We start from the raw sequence: 18,122 nt of genomic DNA on the forward strand, positions 1-18,122 counted from the left end.
CATCTTTCCTATAATTTGGTGACCAGAACAGTACACAATACTCCAAATTTGGCCTCACCAATGCCTTTTACAATTTTAACATTACATCCCAACTCCTATACTCAATGCTCTGATCTATAAAGGCCAGCATATCAAAAGCTTTCTTCACTATCCTATCCACATGAGATTCCACCTTCAGGGAACTATGCACCATTATTCCTAGGTCACTCTGTTCTACTGCATTCCTCAATGCCCTACCATTTACTATGTATGTCCTATTTGGATTATTCCTACCAAAATGTAGCCCCTCACACATATCAGCATTAAACTCCATCTGCCATCTTTCATCCCATTCTTCTAACTGGCCTGAACCTCTTTGCAAGCTTTGAAACCTACTTCATTATCCACAACACCACCTATCTTCGTATCATCTGCATACTTACTAATCCAATTTACCACCCCATCATCCAGATCTTTAATGTATATGACAAACAACATTGGACCCAGTACAGATCCCTGAGGCACACCACTAGTCACTGGCCTCCAACCTGATAATCTATCAGTATTCTATCAGTCAAAGAGACTCCTGCGCTTGCTCATGTTCCTGAGATTTGTGCTTCCTACAGAAAGAACCTCAGGGCACTGGAGATAAGACAATGAGGCCATAAGATATAGGAGTAGAATTAGGCCATTTGACCCACTGAGTCTGCTCTGCCATTTCATCATGGCTGATCCATTTCCCTCTCAGCCCCAATCTCCTGCCTTCTCCCTGTAACCCTAATGCCACAACACTGTTGTGTTCACAATGTTATTCATGTTCTCAATATTATTTACTTACCTGTTTATTTCTAATTATTATTATTTTGTATTTGCACAGTTTGTCTTCTTAGCTTTGTGTGTTGTTTCTCATTGATTCCGTTGTATGTGTTATACTGTGAATGCCTACAAGAAATTTGATGGCAGTTACATACTTTGATAAGAAATTTACTTTGAAGTTAAAACTTTGATCAGTGTCTTCTGGCAGATCAACATCACAGCAGTGAGGCCTGACTTATATTAAATATGCTAGGCTACATCATTTGTATGCCCAGACCTCTGAAACAGTTATCTGTTATGAACACCATCATGGACGGAACTATTTAGTGCACAGAGGAAAATATTTAAGGATGTTTTTCAGGCCATCCATGAGAAAAAATGCGTCATTTACACCAAATTAGCAATCCTTGGCCCGTAAAGCGGTCATAATTTTACAGAGATTGGAGCTAAATAAAAGCGGGAGGTGAGGAAAGTTCTGTACACATAGAGTGGTAGGGGTTTGGAACGCTTTGCCAGGGCTAGTGGTACAGACATCTACCTTAGGGGAATTTAAGAAACTTTTAGATAGGCACATGAATTCTAGAAAAAGGGAGATCTATGTAGGAGGGAAGGGTTAAATTGATCTTCGAGTAGGTTCGAAGGTCGGCACCAACATTGTGGCAAAAAGGTTTGTATTGTGCTGTATGTTCTATGTTGTAAAGTGGAGATGGAGCAATTGAGGTGGTATTGAGAACCTGATGTACATTCTTCAGGAGCACAGAGGAACACAGAATAAGCAACAAAAGGTGTCCCTCACTTCACAGACCATCCACACACCCATCCATCAGGCAACTCCTGCCTCATTTGCGGTAGTCACCTCAGAGCTGAAGCAGAAGAAGGTTGTCCTTTAGAACAGGGAGAAGGAGAAACCTCTTTAGCCAGTGGGTGAGAAATCACTGGAATTCATTACAACAGATGGCTTCGGAGGCAACGTCACTGGGTACATTTAAAGTGGAGGTCGACAGGGTTTTGATTAATAAGGGTGTCAAATGTGGAGCATACTCAATGGACTAAATGGCCTAATTCTGCTCCTACTGTACTGTACAAAAGTCTTAGGGACATATATAGCTAGGGTGCTTAACACTTCTGCACAGTACTGCAGTAATTTTATGAATTGCACTGTACTGCTGTCACACACAAGGAACAAATTTTATGATATATGTGAGTGATGATAAACCTGATTCTGATATGGGTCTCTTTTGTGGACTGAGAGTGGAAAGGGGACGTAGTTGGGGAAAGGGGAAGGGAGAGGGGTGGGAGCAGAAAGCAACAGAGAGACATTCTGTAATGATTGATAAACCAATTGTTTGGAAAAAAATGATCTTGCCTGGGGTTTCAGGGCTGGGTGTGTCTGCACCTGCACCATCCTCTGTCCCTGGCTCTCCTTCTCTGTTACCTGTCCCAAACTCCCCCCCCCCCCCCCGCAGTGCTCCATCTTCACTATTCCCAACATCCTTTGCTCCTGCCAGATTTACAGACTAGCTCTCTCCTCCATGCTGCCAAACACAGTACTGTGCAAATGTCTTAGCGCCCCAGCTATGTATATGCGCCTCAGAATATTTCACAGTACTGTCTGTCTTACGGTATTATTTCTTATCCTTGATCCTGTGGGACAGAAGAAGAAAGAGGATGAAAAGGAAATAAGAAAAAAAGATGAACCAGCAGCATCAAGGCTGCATAGATCAATAAACAGAGGTCAAGCTAATGCAAACCATGATATTTCAGTCAATGTTAAGATCGTGAGGAAGGACAGAAGTTAAGAAAGATGAAAGTGGCCAAAAGAACAGATGATAAAAAGATACCAAATGAAAGTGAACAGTGAGGCATTGCATATATATACATCAATAGAATAAAGGGGGGAAGATGCACAACTAAAAGGGAATTTGAACTGGGTTGTTGTTGCCAGATAGAGTCATAGAAAATTACAGCACAGAAACAGGGCCTACAGCTCATTCAGCCTGTGCAGCCCACTCCCATCGACCAGTACAGGGTCCATAGACCTCCATACCCCTACCATCCACCTACCTATCCAAACTTCTCTTAAATATCAAAATCGAGCTCACATGCACCACTTGTGCTGGCAGCTCATTCCACACTCTCACCACCCTCTGAGTGAAGAAGTTTCCCCTCATGTTCCCCATAAACTTCTCACCTTCCATCATTAACCATGCCCTCTAGTTATACTCTCACCCAAACAAAGTGGAAAAAGTCTGCTTGTATTGACGCTATCTATATATCTCATAATTGTGTATACCTCTATCACATCTCCCCTTAATCTTCTACATTCCAAAGAATAAAGTCCTAACCTATTTAATCTTTCCTTATAATGCAGGTCCTTCAGTCCCAGCACCGTCCTTGTAAATTTTCTCTGTACCCTTTCAACCTTATTTGTATCTTTCCTGCATGTAGTTAACCGAAAATGCACATCAAACTCCAAATTAGGCCTCACCAACATCTTATACAACTTCAACATAACATCCCAACTCCTGTACTCAGTACTTTGATTTCTGAAGGCCAATGTGACAGAAGCTTTCTTTACAACCCTATTTACCTGTGATGCCACCTTCAATGTATTATGGACCTATATTCCCAGATCCTTTGCTCTCCAGCACCCTTCAGCACCCTATCATTCATTGTTTAAGGTATACTCTGGTTGGTCTCACCGAAGTACGACGCTTTCCATTTACCTCCATTAAGTTCCATCTGCTATTTTTCAGCCCATTCTTCCAGCTTGTTCAAATCCTGCTCCAAGCTCTGATAGTCTTATTTACTGTCCACTACACCCCAATCTTGGTCTGATCTACAAATTTGCTCGATAGGCCAAAGGGCCTGTTTCTGTGCTGTACTTCCCTATGATTCCATGATCCAGTTAACCACATGATCATCCGGATCATTGATATCCATGACAAACAGCAACAGACCTAGTACCAGCCCTTGTCGCACTCCACTGATCACAGGCATCCAATCAGAGAGGCAACCACCCTCTGTCTTCTCCCGCAAAGCCAAGATCTAATCCAATTTACTGCCTCATCTGGAGTGCTAAGTGACTGAGCCTTCTGAACTTCCTGCCACATCGGATTCAGAGTGTCATTGGTTAATCTGTTCCATACGTTACCATTAGCTTCTAATTTATGCATACTCATCTGTAGATTTTATCCTTATCTTTATAAGTTATCATGCGTAAAGAGTGTTATGTGTATTACTGTGCTTTACACCCTGGGTTAGAGAAACGTGGTCCAATTTCTATATAGTTATATACAGTATATTGTTAACTGACAATAAACTTGACTTGTCTTGACTTGACCAAACTCCCATGCGGAAGCATGCCTAATGCCTTGCGAAAGTCCATGTAGACAACACCCACTGCCTTGTCTTCAACCGCTTTCCTGCTAACTTTCTTGAAAAGACCTCTAAGACTGGTTACAGATGACCTACCATGCACAAAGTCATGTGACAGTCCCTAACCATTCCTTGTCTATCCAAGTACTCAGATATCCATTCCCTTAGAATACCTTCCAATAACTTTCCAACTACCAATGTCAGGCTCATTGGCCTATAATTTCCTGGTTTATTTTTTGAGCCTTTCTTAAACAGTGGAACAATATTAGCTATCCTCCAATCCTTCGATACCTCAACTGTTGCTAAGCATGACTTAAATATCTTTGCTAGGGCCCCTGTAACTTCTGCACTTATGCCCCACAGGGTCCGAGGGAACACCTTGTCAGTCTTTGGGGATTTATCCACCCTAATTGGCCTCAGGACAGCAAACACCCCCTCCTCTGTAATCTGTATTGGGTCCATGAAGTAAATACTGCTTTGGCTCATTTCTATAGAACCCCTACCATCCATCTACCTATCCAACTTCTCTTAAACATTGAAATCGGGCTCACATGCACCACATGGACTGGCAGCTCATCCTACAATCTCACGACGCTCTGAGTGAAGAAGCTTCCCCTCATGTTCTCCTTCAACTTTTCACCTTTCACCCTTAACTCAAGGGATCTAGTTGTAGTCCCACCCAATCTCAGTAGAAAAAGCCTGCTTGCATTTACCCTATCCATCCCCCTCATAATTTTGTGTATCTCTATCAGATCTCTTCTCAGTTTTCTACATTCCAAGGAATAAAGTCCTAACCTATTCGACCTTTCCATGTAATTCAGATCTTCCAGACTCAGCAAAATAGTTGTAAATTTTCAGCACCCTTTCAACCTTATTTGCATCTTTCCCGTCAGTTGGAGACCAAAATGCATGCAATTCTCTAAATTATGCCTCGCCAATGTTTTATACAATGTGTATTGCTTTGCATTTGCAGTATCTGCAAAATTTCTTGTGCTTATGACATGTAGCATGTTGTTTTGCAGCAGCAGTATAGGGCAACAATATAAAATTATACTCAATTTGTATCATACACAAATACAAAAGAAATAAATAGTACAAAGGGAAAAAAGAAGAGTGAGTAGTGTTCATGGGTTCTTGCATCATTCAGAAATCTGTTGGTTGAGGGAAAGAGGTTGTTCTTGTATCATTGAGTATGACTCTTTAGACTCCTGTACGTAGGACAAAGGACATTCTTCTGTCTTCTCCCTGTAACCTTTGGGATCCTTACCAATCAATTTTTGTTTTAGATATGCTCGATGACCTGGCCTCCTGCTTGTAGCAACGGTCTCCACAGATCCCCTCCCTCTAGCTAAGACAAATGCCTCATCAACTCTGTTCTAAAGGGACACACTTTTATTCTGAGGCTGTGTTCCGTATCCCTGGATTCTCCCACTATTGGAAACATCCTCTCTGCATCCACTTTGCATCCTCCCTGATGGTAGTAGTGGGAGAAAGGCATGTCCTAGATGGTGATGGTCCCTGAAAATGGATGCTACCTTCTTGACGCATCACCTCCTGAAGATGTCCTCGGTGGTGGGAGGCTTGTGCCCATGATGGAGCTGCCTAACTCTGCAACCTTATGCAGCCTCTTGCAGTCCTGCACATTGGAGACTGCATACCAGATGATGTTGCAAATTTGTCTATCTTGGTAGAATTGTGTGGAGCATGTGAAGAATGCTACCTGGCCAAGGTGGCAAATAATATAATTAGTATCCCAATTATGGGACGCTGTCATAGGAATGGAAAGTAAATCCTGCATACTGTAAACCTCACTAGGAGGGAACAGGTTATCCCCATCTATGTCCTGGAATGAAAGTTAAAGTGAAAATTAGCTTTATTTGTCATATGCACATAGAAACACACAGTGAAGTGCATCATTTGCATCAATGACCGATGTGATCCAAGAATACGCTGTAGGCAGCCCAGAAATGGCACCAAAATAGCATGCCCACAACTTACTAACCTGTAGGTCTTTGGAATGTGGGAGGAAACTAGAGCACCTAGAGGAGGCCCACACTGTGATGGGAATAACCTTATAGACAGCGGCTGGAATTGAATCCCACTATCGCTAAGGGTAACAGTGTGGCACCACAAACAATCAGGTCAACTACTTCCATAGTTGTAAATACAAGAGTATCTGCAGATGCTAGAAATGCAGACTGATGGAGGGTCTTGGCCTGAAATGCTATCTCTTTGTTCCTCTTCTTAGTTGGTGCCTGACTGCTGAGTTCCTCCAGCATTTTATGTGTCTTACTTCTATAGTTGTGTCAGTTCATGCAATTTAATGGAGAATACGTTGATCTTAAGTGAGTTGCTGTTTAATCTGCAAGTCATAAAACAGAAAATGCATTATTAAACACTGGGCAAATTTGTACTGACAGATGACAGACAATTCAGTGAAGCAACTCAAGACTCCATTCTTCTGAAGTAAGCTAAGCCCAGCTTTGATTCATTTTGAACCACGGATGACTATTACACTTTGAGGTTTCCGAGGTTATGCCAGTCCCTTTACAGATACACCAGCTTTAATGTGTTTTGTGTGAAGCATCGGGCTCTGTGGCCTTTCGCTACTGCTGAAAGGTGAATAACTTCTTTCTAATCAGGAAAAGTACAAAGCAGTGTAAGATATTAGGAGCAGAAAAAAGGAATTGTGGAATGAAAGTTAAATACAATGCATGGATATCCAGCCATTGGTTTATGCTAGCTTATTTAAGTCCTTCCAACACTCTTACTCTTTCAACCTCATCAGCAGATCTTCACCCGTTTGTTTTTCTATGCTCTCGCAGTAAGGAAATAGACTCTCAGGCCCACCAGTTTGTGCTGACCCGCAATCAAACAGAGAGCTTACAACAACTGGTGGATACAGCCCAGCCCATCACAGATGAAGCCTTCCTCACTACTGAGCACACCTACGAAGTGTGCTTCCACAGGAAAGCAAAATCCATCATTAATGACTCCCACCATCCCAGTCACACCCTCTTCCCAGTGCTGCCTTTGGCAAGGAAGTGCAGGAGCCTCAGGACTCACACCACCAAGTTTAGGAACAGTTATTACCTTTCAACTATGAGGCTCTTGAACTGATTTCACAACCTGTGGACTCACATTTAAAGAGTCTGCAACTCATGTTCTCAATTTCTATTTATTTGTATTATTTATTCATATGTTTGTTTAGTTATTTATAGAACATAGAACGACACAGCACCGTACAGGCCCTTTGGCCCACAATGTTGTGCCGACCCTCAAACCCTGCCTCCCATATAACCCCCCACCTTAAATTCCTCCATATACCTGTCTAGTAGTCTCTTAAACTTCACTAGTGTATCTGCCTCCACCACTGGCTCAGGCAGTGCATTCCATGCACCAACCACTCTCTGAGTAAAAAAAACCTTCCTCTAATATCCCCCTTGAACTTCCCTCCCCTTACCTTAAAGCCTCTTGTACTGAGCAGTGGTGCCCTGGGGAAGAGGCACTGGCTATCCACTCTATCTATTCCTCTTAATATCTTTTACACCTATATCATGTCTCCTCTCATCCTCCTTCTCTCCAAAGAGTAAAGCCCTAGCTCCCTTAATCTCTGATCATAATGCATACTCTCTAAACCAGGCAGCATCCTGGTAAATCTCCTCTGTACCCTTTCTAATGCTTCCAGATCCTTCCTATACTGAGGCGACCAGAACTGGACACAATATTTATTTATCCATCTATCTAGTTGTTGTTAATCTCCATGCCTTGCGGCACATTGGGTAGCAACCTTGCCATTTCTTTAGCATTTGTCTGTTTTTTATGAAGCCAAGATGCTGGCTTGTTGCACAACCCGGCACAGATGGAAAGTGTGCAAGGAGCTGGCCAGATTCAAATCGGGCCCACTCACCTCGAAGTCTGATGTGGATGCCACTACACCACTGGCAAGCTAATCTCGTTATCTGTTTTTATTTGCGCAGTTGGTCTTCTTTTGCACATTGGTTGTTTGTCAGTCTTTGTGTGTGGTTTTTCATTGATTCTATTGTGTTTCTTTGCATCCATGTAAATGCCCAGAAGAAAATGAATCTCAAGATAGTATACAGTGTCGTATATAGAAACATAGAAAATAGGTGCAGGAGTAGGCCATTCAGCCCTTCGAGCCTGCACTGACATTCAGTATGATCATGGCTGATCATCCAACTCAGAACCCTGTACCTGCTTTCTCTCCATACCCCCGATCCCTTTAGCCACAGGCCACATATCTAACTTCCTCTTAAATATGGCCAATGAACCGGCCTCAACTGTTTCCTGTGGCACTCTCTGTGTGAAGAAGTTTTTCCTCATCTCGATCCGAAAAGGCTTCCCCTTTATCCTTAAACTGTGACCTTTCGTTCTGGACTTCCCCAACATCAGAAACAATCTTTCTGCATCTAGCCTGTCCAATCCCTTTAGAATTTTATACGTTTCAATAAGATTCCCCCCTCAATCTTCTAAATTCCATCTTCTAAATAAGTATATACTGGATAATAAATTAACTTTGAAATCTGAACTTTGAACACAATCCTGGACCAATCCCATGTCATTCTTCCCATGGTCCCATCAACTGCCCCCCTCAGATTCCAACACTTTAGGGGTTAATCATTGCTGCAGATCTTTGGGATTTATTGATTTGCTGAAGCACAGCATGGAACAGGCCCTTCCGGCCCTTCGAGTTCCACCGTCCATAACCTCAACTTAACCCTAGCCTAACCATGGGACAATTTACATTGACTAATTAACCTACCAACCGGTACATCTTTGGACTGTGAGAGAAAACCAGAGCACCCTGAAGAAACTCATGCAGCAACAGGGAGAATGAACAAACTCCTTAAAGTCAGTGGTGGGAATCATACCCCAAATGCTGTTCACTGTCACTGTAAAGTGATTGCGCTAAGTGTGGATTTCCAAGTGCGGATTGTGTTTAAACTTTTTTAAATTGACAATGGGGGAAGTAATGTGTTTCTCACACTAATGATCTATTTTGGATCTACCATAGGTGGATTGGCTGTTGAGTTTCATTTGTTCTCACACCCTGAATAGGTTCAGAAAGTCTTACCCTAGAACATAGAAAATAGATCAGTGCAGTACAGGAACAAACACTCCTGCCCAAGTGTTGTGCCAAATTAATTAAACTTGTAATTAGAATCCTAGTAAAATAATCACTTCTGTCTACAAGTCCATATCCCTTCATTCCCTTCATAATTATATCATCATTATTATGTATGCTGTGTCGTATGACATGGGTGATCATGGTCTTTGACCATGATTGTTCTTGGCAAATTTCTCTACAGAAGTGGTTTACCATTGTCTTCTTTACAAGGTGGGTGACCCCAGCCATTACCAACATCTTCAGAGGTTGTCTGCCTGGTGTCACGTAACTAGGACTTGTGATATGCACCAGCTGCTCCCTTAGTTTCACATGACCCTGATTGAGGAGGAGGAGTTGTGGTCTAAGCAAGTGCTACACCTTTCCCAATGGTGACCTGCAGGCTCGCAGAGGGAAAGAGTGCCTTAAAACTCCTTTGGTAGAGACATATTCTTCCCACCACCCATTATGTGTTCATCTTAGAACCTCCAAGATACTTCTATCGTATTTGCCTCCACTATCCGCACTAGCAGCACGTTCCAGACACCCTCTGCTTTTCTACATTCCACTGAATTTCCATGAGAGAGAGAGAGAGAGACCCATTCATTCTACTGAGCTCATACTGATTTACTGGACAATCCCATCAGTCCCATCTCCCACTTGTTTCCCCATAACATTGTCTCACACATGCGAATCAACACCTCACTCTTCAACCAGCCAGCCACATACTCTAGGGGCTATTTATAATATCCAAATAACCAAACTCTAGCATGGCTTTGGAACAAAAATCAAATGGCTGGAGGATCTTAGACCTTCAGACACCTTAATAGAAGTGTACAAGATCAGAATCAGTTTAATATCACCAGCCTATGACATGAAATTTATTTTCTTGGTAGCAGCAGTACAATGCAATGCCTAATAATGGAAAAATGTGAATTACAGTGTGTGTGTGTGTATGTATATATATATATGTATGAAATGATCAATAAATATAAATCTATATATGTTTAATACATATATATATATAAAGTAAATAGTGGAAACAATGGAAATAAAAAGGAGATAGATAGTGTTCTTGGGTTCAATGTCCATTCAGAAATCGAATTGCAGAGGGGATGATTGGAGGGAAATATAGGGGGAAATGTCTTTTACATAGAGAGTGGTGGGTTCATGGAATACCCAGCTGGGTTAGTAGTAGAGGCAGGTACATTAGTGGCAATTAAGAAACGCTTAGATAGGCACATGGATGTAAGAGAAATAGAATTCTATGTGGGAAGGAAGGGTTAGATTGATTTTAGATTGATTTTTTATGTAATAGTTTCTTCCCCCAAGCTATCAGACTCCTCAATACCCGAAGCCTGGACCTTGCCCTATTGTCCTGTTTATTATTTATTGTAATGCCTGCACTGTTTTTGTGCACTTTATGCAGTCCAGTGTAGGTCTGTAGTCTAGTGTAGCTTTCTCTGTGTTGTTGTATTTTTTTATTACGTAGTTCAGTCTAGTTTTTTGTACACCATGGTCCTGAAAAACTTTGTCTCATTTTTACTATGCACTGTACCAGCAGTTATGGTCAAAATGACAATAAAAGTTGACTTGACTTGAGAATAGGTTAAAAGATCAGCACTACATCATGGACTGAATGACCTGTATTGTGCTTAGATCTATGTTCTATTTCACTGGGTCAGGCACATCTGTGGAGGGAAATGGACTGTAGTTGTTTCAATTCAAGATCCTTTGTGAGGACAAGGGGTGGAGCAAAGGATGGCTAGTGATGGGCGGGCAATAAAATGGAGACACAAGAAACTGAAGATGCTAGAAGGTGGAGCAAAGAAGAAATTGTTGGAGGAACTCGGTGAGTTAGGCAACATTGTTGAAGGAAAATGTGGTGTGGGAGGAAACTGATGTAGCCATAAGGCAAGCATGCAGACTCCTCAGAGACAGCATTGGAGGTCAGAATCGACCTGCACCCAGACCATATCCCTCCAAACCTCTTTCATCTTCGTTATCTTTAATATTACAATATACTAATTCAGACTTCTCTTAAATGTCACAATTGAGCTCTCATCCATAACTTCTGCTTGCAGTTCATTCCACAATCACTACACCCTCTGAGTGGGTTTCCACTCTGAATCCCCTTAAATATTTCACCTTTCACACTAAACCTATGACCTCTAGTTCTAGTTTTAGCCAACCAGTGAGGGAAAAGCCTGCATGCATTCACCCTAACAGTACTCCTCATAATACCTCTACCAAATCACTTTTCTTCCTCCAGTGCTCAAGGGAATAAAGCCTTAACCTATTCAACCTTTCCCTATAACTCAGGTCCTCATGTCTCAGCAACATCCTTGTAAATTTTCTTTGCATTCTTTCAAGCTTATTGATATCCTTTCCGTAGGTAGCCGACCAAAACAGCACACAGAACTTCGATATAGGCATCACCAACTTCAATATCCCAACTCCTGTACTCTGTACCCTGAGTTATTGAGTTCATTAATTGACTGTCAACATTCATTATCCCTAATACAGAACAGATCACATTAGGAGCATTAAGTACAATAAATTGAAAATAAATTATATTTCTCTGCTTCATTTGGGAAAATGGCTCAGAGCTGCACAGGAAAAGTACTGTTCTTTGCCAGTCTTTTTTATGGATGGCTTGGCAGTCTAACGGTTAGCGTAACACTGTTACAGTGCTACCAATCTGGGTTCAATTCCCACTGCAGTCTGTAAGGAATTTGTACAATTTCCCTGCGACCATGTGGGTTTCTTCTAAGTGCTCTGGTCTCCCTCCACGTTCCAAAGATGGACAGCTTAGTAGGTTAATTAGCCACATGGGTATAAATAGGCTCATTAGGCCAGGAGGGCTGTACTGGGTTCTATCTCTAAATAAATAAATGAATCTTCGTAAAAGGGACCCAACTAAATATAAACCTGAGAGAATGCACTTATGGAGTGAGAACAGTTAACATTGGAGATTAACTGTTGCTCCCAATTCAGGAGTGTTTTGTGCCTCTGTACCAGATATTCCTGATTTATATTTTCTCAACAGAACTGGGGGAAGCTAGAAAACTAGAAGCTAGAAAAGCAGAACAAAGTGAGATTTAGGATAGTCCTGATTTTTGTTTTCCCCCTTCTTCTTCCCTCTTCTTTAATACCCTACTCTGGCCTAGCTCTTACCTCTTCTCATCTCCTCATCTGGCCATCACTTCCCTCTGGTGGTCCTCCTCTTTCTGTTGCTCTAATGGTCCACTTTCCTTTCCTATCAGATTCCTTCTTCTTCAGCCATTTACCTTTTCCACCTACCACCACCCATCTTCTCACTTCATCCCCACCTCCCCCATCCGCCCGGCTTCACCTATCATCTTCTAGTTTGTATTCCTTCCCCTCCCTCACAACCTTTCATTCTGGCTTCTTCCCCTTCTTCCTTTCCCATCCTGCTGAAGGGTCTTGGTCTGAAATATCAACAGTTTATTCCCCTCCATAGATGCTGCCTGACCTGCTGAGTTCCTCCTGAATTTTGTGTGTATTACCTGAGATTCAAAATAGTCTGTGATTAGATAGAGACCACAAGTGACTGATGAGATGAGACGATGAGGCCTCCATTGGACAGGGTTAAGCATGAATGATGCATCCTAGCTGTCCAGATACAGAAGCCTGGACAGCAAATATGGAGTGCAAGCTTCCCCTCTCCAAACATCTGATCAACCCACATGAATGGCTGACACTGATACAATTTGGTACCTGCAGCACCGCAGGAGTTGCCAGTCAGTATTAAGCTTGTTGTAGGACTGCCTTAGGGATTCCAGTTCCAGATTCTTGTGATGGGGTTGACCCCGTGAGTGAGTGCAGCTGCAAGGCAGCAGAGGTTTGAGGTTAGAGTTTTTCTTCTCCTCGATGAGCTGCCAAACACGGCTGATAAGCCCCATCTGCCCGAAGCGAATAGTTTTAAGGTGCCAGTAACCTGACTTTGCTTCTTTTCCTGTCAGTAGAAAGGGTTCTGTTAGGCTTAGTAGCTAAGCCACACATGAAGGCCAGGAGCTGGACTTGGTTGTCAGAGGCTATTTGAGTCGCACATCATTGTGAGCATTTAACAGGTGGTGGCAGCTTGTCATCACCACCACCCCCGGCTAAAAGAACCTCAAGGTACAGGTGGTTGCATGGTCTGTAGACGGCAGTGCAGAGGTGAGAACAAAAATCAAGACCCACAATGGGATTGAGAGAGGTACTAGAAAACTGCAACTCCTGGAAATCTGAAATACAGGACGGAGTTGGACAACCCACAAACAGCAGTGGAGCGAGAAGATTTCCCTGTTCTGATGATGCGCTGAATTGGGACGAGGAGTAGGCCAGTCCCATTTTGAGTTTGCTCTATTGTTTGAGATGATTGAGGATAATCTGACTATAATCTCAATCATACCTTCTCACGTACTCCTGGTAATTTCTCACTGCTCTCTTCCCAAGAATCTGTTAACCTCTGGATTCCTCCACCCTTTGAGGAAGAGAGTTCAAAATACCCAGGACTCACAGAGAGAAAAGCAAAAAAAAAGAAGTCAAGTACCTCAGGCAGCTGTGGAGGCCAAGTCATTGGGTATATTAGGTCAGAGGTTTGTAGATCCTTGATTAGTTAGGACATAAAGGATACAGGGAGAAGGTGAGAGGGAAATGGATTAGCCGTGATGAAATGGTGGAGCAGACTTGATGGATCAAATGGCCTAATTCTGCTCCTATGGCTTATGGTCCAATGGAAGACCGCATTTTTAAACTATGATCTTCAGCTCTAGATTCTTCAATGGATTAGCATCCTCTCTACATCCACCATGTCACGATCCCTCACCCATTGGGCAGAAGACACAAAAATCTGCCATAAAACCAGGCTTCTATCCCACTGTTATCAGACTCTTGAATGGACCTCTTGTGCAAGACGGACTCTGGGCTTCACAATCTACCTCACTGCAATCTTGCACTCTATCGTTTACCTGCACTGCACTCTTTACACTTTATTCTGCATTGCTGTTGTTTTACCTTATGCTCCACATATTGTGTAATTATTTGATATGTAGGAACGGTATCAAGTCAAGCTTTTCACATGTGATAGTAACAGACCAATATGAACGAGGTGAGAGTAGGCGTTCGGCATGGACTAGAAGGGCCGAGGTGGCCTGTTTCCATGCTGTAATGGTTATATGAATAGCCCTGGTGTCTGAAACTAGTGGGCAAAATTAGAGGAAGGAGGTTTAAAGGGGTTGTAAGGAGTAATTCTTTCCTACAAAGAATACTTAATATCTGGAATGAACTGCCAGCCGAGGACACAGGGGCAGGAACAGTAACAACATTTAAGAGTCACTTGAACAGGTACTTAAATAAATAAGTCATAGAGGGTTCAAAGTCAAAATGGCAGTCAGAGTCAAGGTGATTGTTATGGGCACAGAATACGTATGCAAAGGTGCAATGAAAAACTTACTAGGAGCATCACAGGAACAGAGCGTCAGAGAAACAGATTACCAATAAACATGCAAATTAAAATTAAATCATGAATATTTTTCAGAAGAAAGAACAATTAGAGCAAAGAAAAGCATTGTAGTGCAAAGAAATCAATGTGAACAAAGGAGTACGCACAAAACTCAGGAGGAACTCAGCAGGTTGGGCAGCATCTATGGAAATGAGTAAACAGTTGTTGTTCCAGGCCGAGACCCTTCTCCAGTGTTCATAATGTTGTTCTACTAAGGTAGTGATCAGGGTTGGGTAAGTTGGTTCACGCACTGAATGGTTGAAGGGAAGTCGCTGTTCTTGAACCTGATAGTGTAGGAGTTTAGGCTGTATTTTATTTTATTTAGAGATACAGTATTGTAACAGACTATTCCAGCTCGATGAGCCTCTGTTGCACTGTTACACCCATGTGAACAATTGACCTACTAATCTACACGTCTTTGGACTGTGGGAGGAAACCAGAGCACCCGGAGGAAACCCATGTGGTCATGGAGTGAAAGTAAAAACACTATTTGGAATTGAACCAGTGTCGCTGGCACTGTAATAATGCTACGCTAACCGCTACACCACTGTGCCGCCCCTGCCTGATGGTATGGCTCCAGTCGGAGTGGTATAGATAAGTATGCAGATCATTTGAGCCACAGCTGGGATTTAGAGCAGTTATCTACATGGTACAATCCTCATAAGCGTATTCTATCAATATTATATTGCAGAATCAGTATCAGAATCAGAATTATTATCACTGATATATATACAGTACTGTGTAAAACCCTTAGGTGCACGCGTCCGCGCATGTGCACACACACACACACACACACGTGCCAGAGACTTTTACACAGAACTGTATTTGTGAATGTGGAGCAGCAAGCGATTGTGTAAATCTGGCAGAAGCAAAGGATGTCTGGAATGGTGAGGGTAGAGCACTATGGGAGGGGTGTGGGACAGGTGGCAGATAAGGAATGTCAGGGGCAGGGTGGTGGCAGTGGTGCAGACACACCCAGCCCTGAGACACCAAGCAAGGTTATTTGATTCCAAACAATTGCTTTATTGATCATTACAGAACGTCTCTCTGGTGCTTTCCAATCCCTCCCCTCTCCTTTCCCCTTTTCCCAACCATGAATTCCCTCTCCCTTCCCCCTTCCCACTCGCAGTCCACAAAAGAGACCCATATCAGAATCATGTTTATCATCACTCACATATGAGGGGTGATTGATAAGTTTGGGTCTAGGGTAGAAGGAGTCAATTTTAGAAAACCTAGCACATTCATTTCTCAACATAGCCCCTCCTACATTTACACACTTAGTCCAGTGGTCACGGAGCATACGGATCCTTCTTTGTAGAAGTTGGCGTCTTGGACCTCCAGAAAGCGTCCACAGCAGGGGTGATTGATAACCTCGTAGCCTAACTTATCAATGAGTTATACAGCTCTCATTACATGCACGTGCAGTTCAACTCTTTGAGTAAAAATGCAGAACGTTTGAAGTTAATAACTCATCTCCTTCTACCATAGGCCACAAACTTATCAATCACCCTATGCTGTGAACCACTTCTGGAGGTCCAGGGCAACAACTTCTACAAAGAAGGGATCCGTATGCTAAACAACCGCCGGACTAAGTGTGTAAATGTAGGAAAAATAAATGTGCTAGGCTTTCTAAAGTTGACTTCTTCTACCTTGGGCCACAGACTTATCAATCACCCCTCGCAAGTCATGGAATGTGCTTTTGTGCAGCAGCGGCATCAGTGAAACACATAAAATTACTATAGCACCCTGCAAAACTCTTAGCCCCTCTAACTACATATATGTGCCTTAGACTTTTGCTGAGTGCTGTACGTACTTCATAAATTTTCTTTGAACTTTGAACTTTAGTTTATTTTATGCATGGCACTGTTCTGCTGCAGCAAAACACCAAATTCCATGACATATGTCAGTGATAATAAACCTGACTCTGATGCTGATTTGACCTTGTTCTGCAGATACTAGAAATCCAGAGCAACAGGCACAAAATTCTGGGGCTACTCGGCCAGTCAGGCAGCATCCACGGAAGTGAATAAACAGTCAACACTTCGAGCTGAGACCCTTCTTCAGGACTTAGCAACTGATGAAAGGAAGGGGGAATACACCAGAATAAAAAATGTGGAGGAGAAGAAGGAGGACTAGAATAAAATCAATAAGTAGTGCAAAAAGAGCGCAAAGTAGCGAGGTAGTGTTCATAGTTCAATATCAATTTACTAATCTGATGGTGAAGGGGACAAACCAGTGAAGAAGCCTTAGGCTCATATACCTGATGGAAGTAATGAGAAGAGAGTACGTCCTGGGTGTTGGAGTCCTTAATGATGGATGCTGTCTTTCTGACCCATCAGCTCCTGAAGATGTCCTTCATACTGGGCATAGAGTGACTTGATGGGCCGAATGGTCTAATTCTTATGGTCATATGGGAAAGAGATTTAGACAAAGAGAAAAAAAGTGAAAGACAGAAAGAAAAGAATAGAGAGAGAGATGAAGAGAGATAGACAGGGAGAAAGAAGGATAGAAAAATAGGCAGAGAGAGATAGAAAGGAACCAGAATCAGGTTTAATATCAGCAGTATACATTGTGAAATTTGTTATGTGGCAGCTTCATAATACTTCATAATAAATTAAATAAGAATTTCAGTTTCTTATGCCCACTATCAAACTAGTTCTAGTCGGTTCAACGTTTTCATTGTGAAAATAGAGAGCAGTGGTGTCATGGTTCACTTCTTAAAGGATACACTATCAGTATAACGTTGCCGATCAACAGTCAGAGGCCTCGTTATTTGTACAAGAGGTGCCGAATGAAGTGGCCACTGAGTGGTATCCTGTTGCTGTGGCCCATCCACTGCAAGGTTCAACATGTTGTGCATTCAGAGATTCTCTTCTGCACACCACTATTATAACACGTGGTGATTTGAGTCACTGTCGTCTTCCTGTCAGTTTGAACCAGTCTGGCCATTCTCCTCTGACCTCTTTAACTAACTTGGCATCTTCACCCACAGATCTGCTCACTGGATGCACCATCCTCTGTAAACTCAGGAGACGGTTGTGCATAAAGATTCCAGGTGATTACCGCCCAATCTGGCACCGATAATCATTCGGCGGTCAGAGTCACTTAGGTCACATTTCTTCCCCATTCTGATGTTTGGTCTGAAAAACAACCGAACCTCTTGGCCACGTCTGTGTGCTTGAATGCATTGAGTTGCTGCCACATGATTGCTGATTAGATATTTGCATTAATGAGCAGGTGTACAGGTGTATTTAATAAAGTGCCCACTGAGTGTAATAATGTACTGGTGGATCCTCCTGTAGCCTGACCGAGGAC

The 18,122-nt window shown here is 42.5% G+C and overlaps 1 protein-coding gene across 1 annotated transcript in view; it reads left to right on the forward strand.

Annotated features, from left to right (window-relative positions):
- nlgn4xa (neuroligin 4 X-linked a) overlaps positions 1-18,122 on the forward strand; it is a 318,165-nt gene that overhangs the window by 295,786 nt on the left and 4,257 nt on the right. The gene's annotated exons all lie outside the window — the stretch shown is intronic.

This window comes from Hypanus sabinus, chromosome 3 (genome assembly GCF_030144855.1).
Source record: "Hypanus sabinus isolate sHypSab1 chromosome 3, sHypSab1.hap1, whole genome shotgun sequence".
NCBI lineage: Eukaryota > Metazoa > Chordata > Chondrichthyes > Myliobatiformes > Dasyatidae > Hypanus > Hypanus sabinus.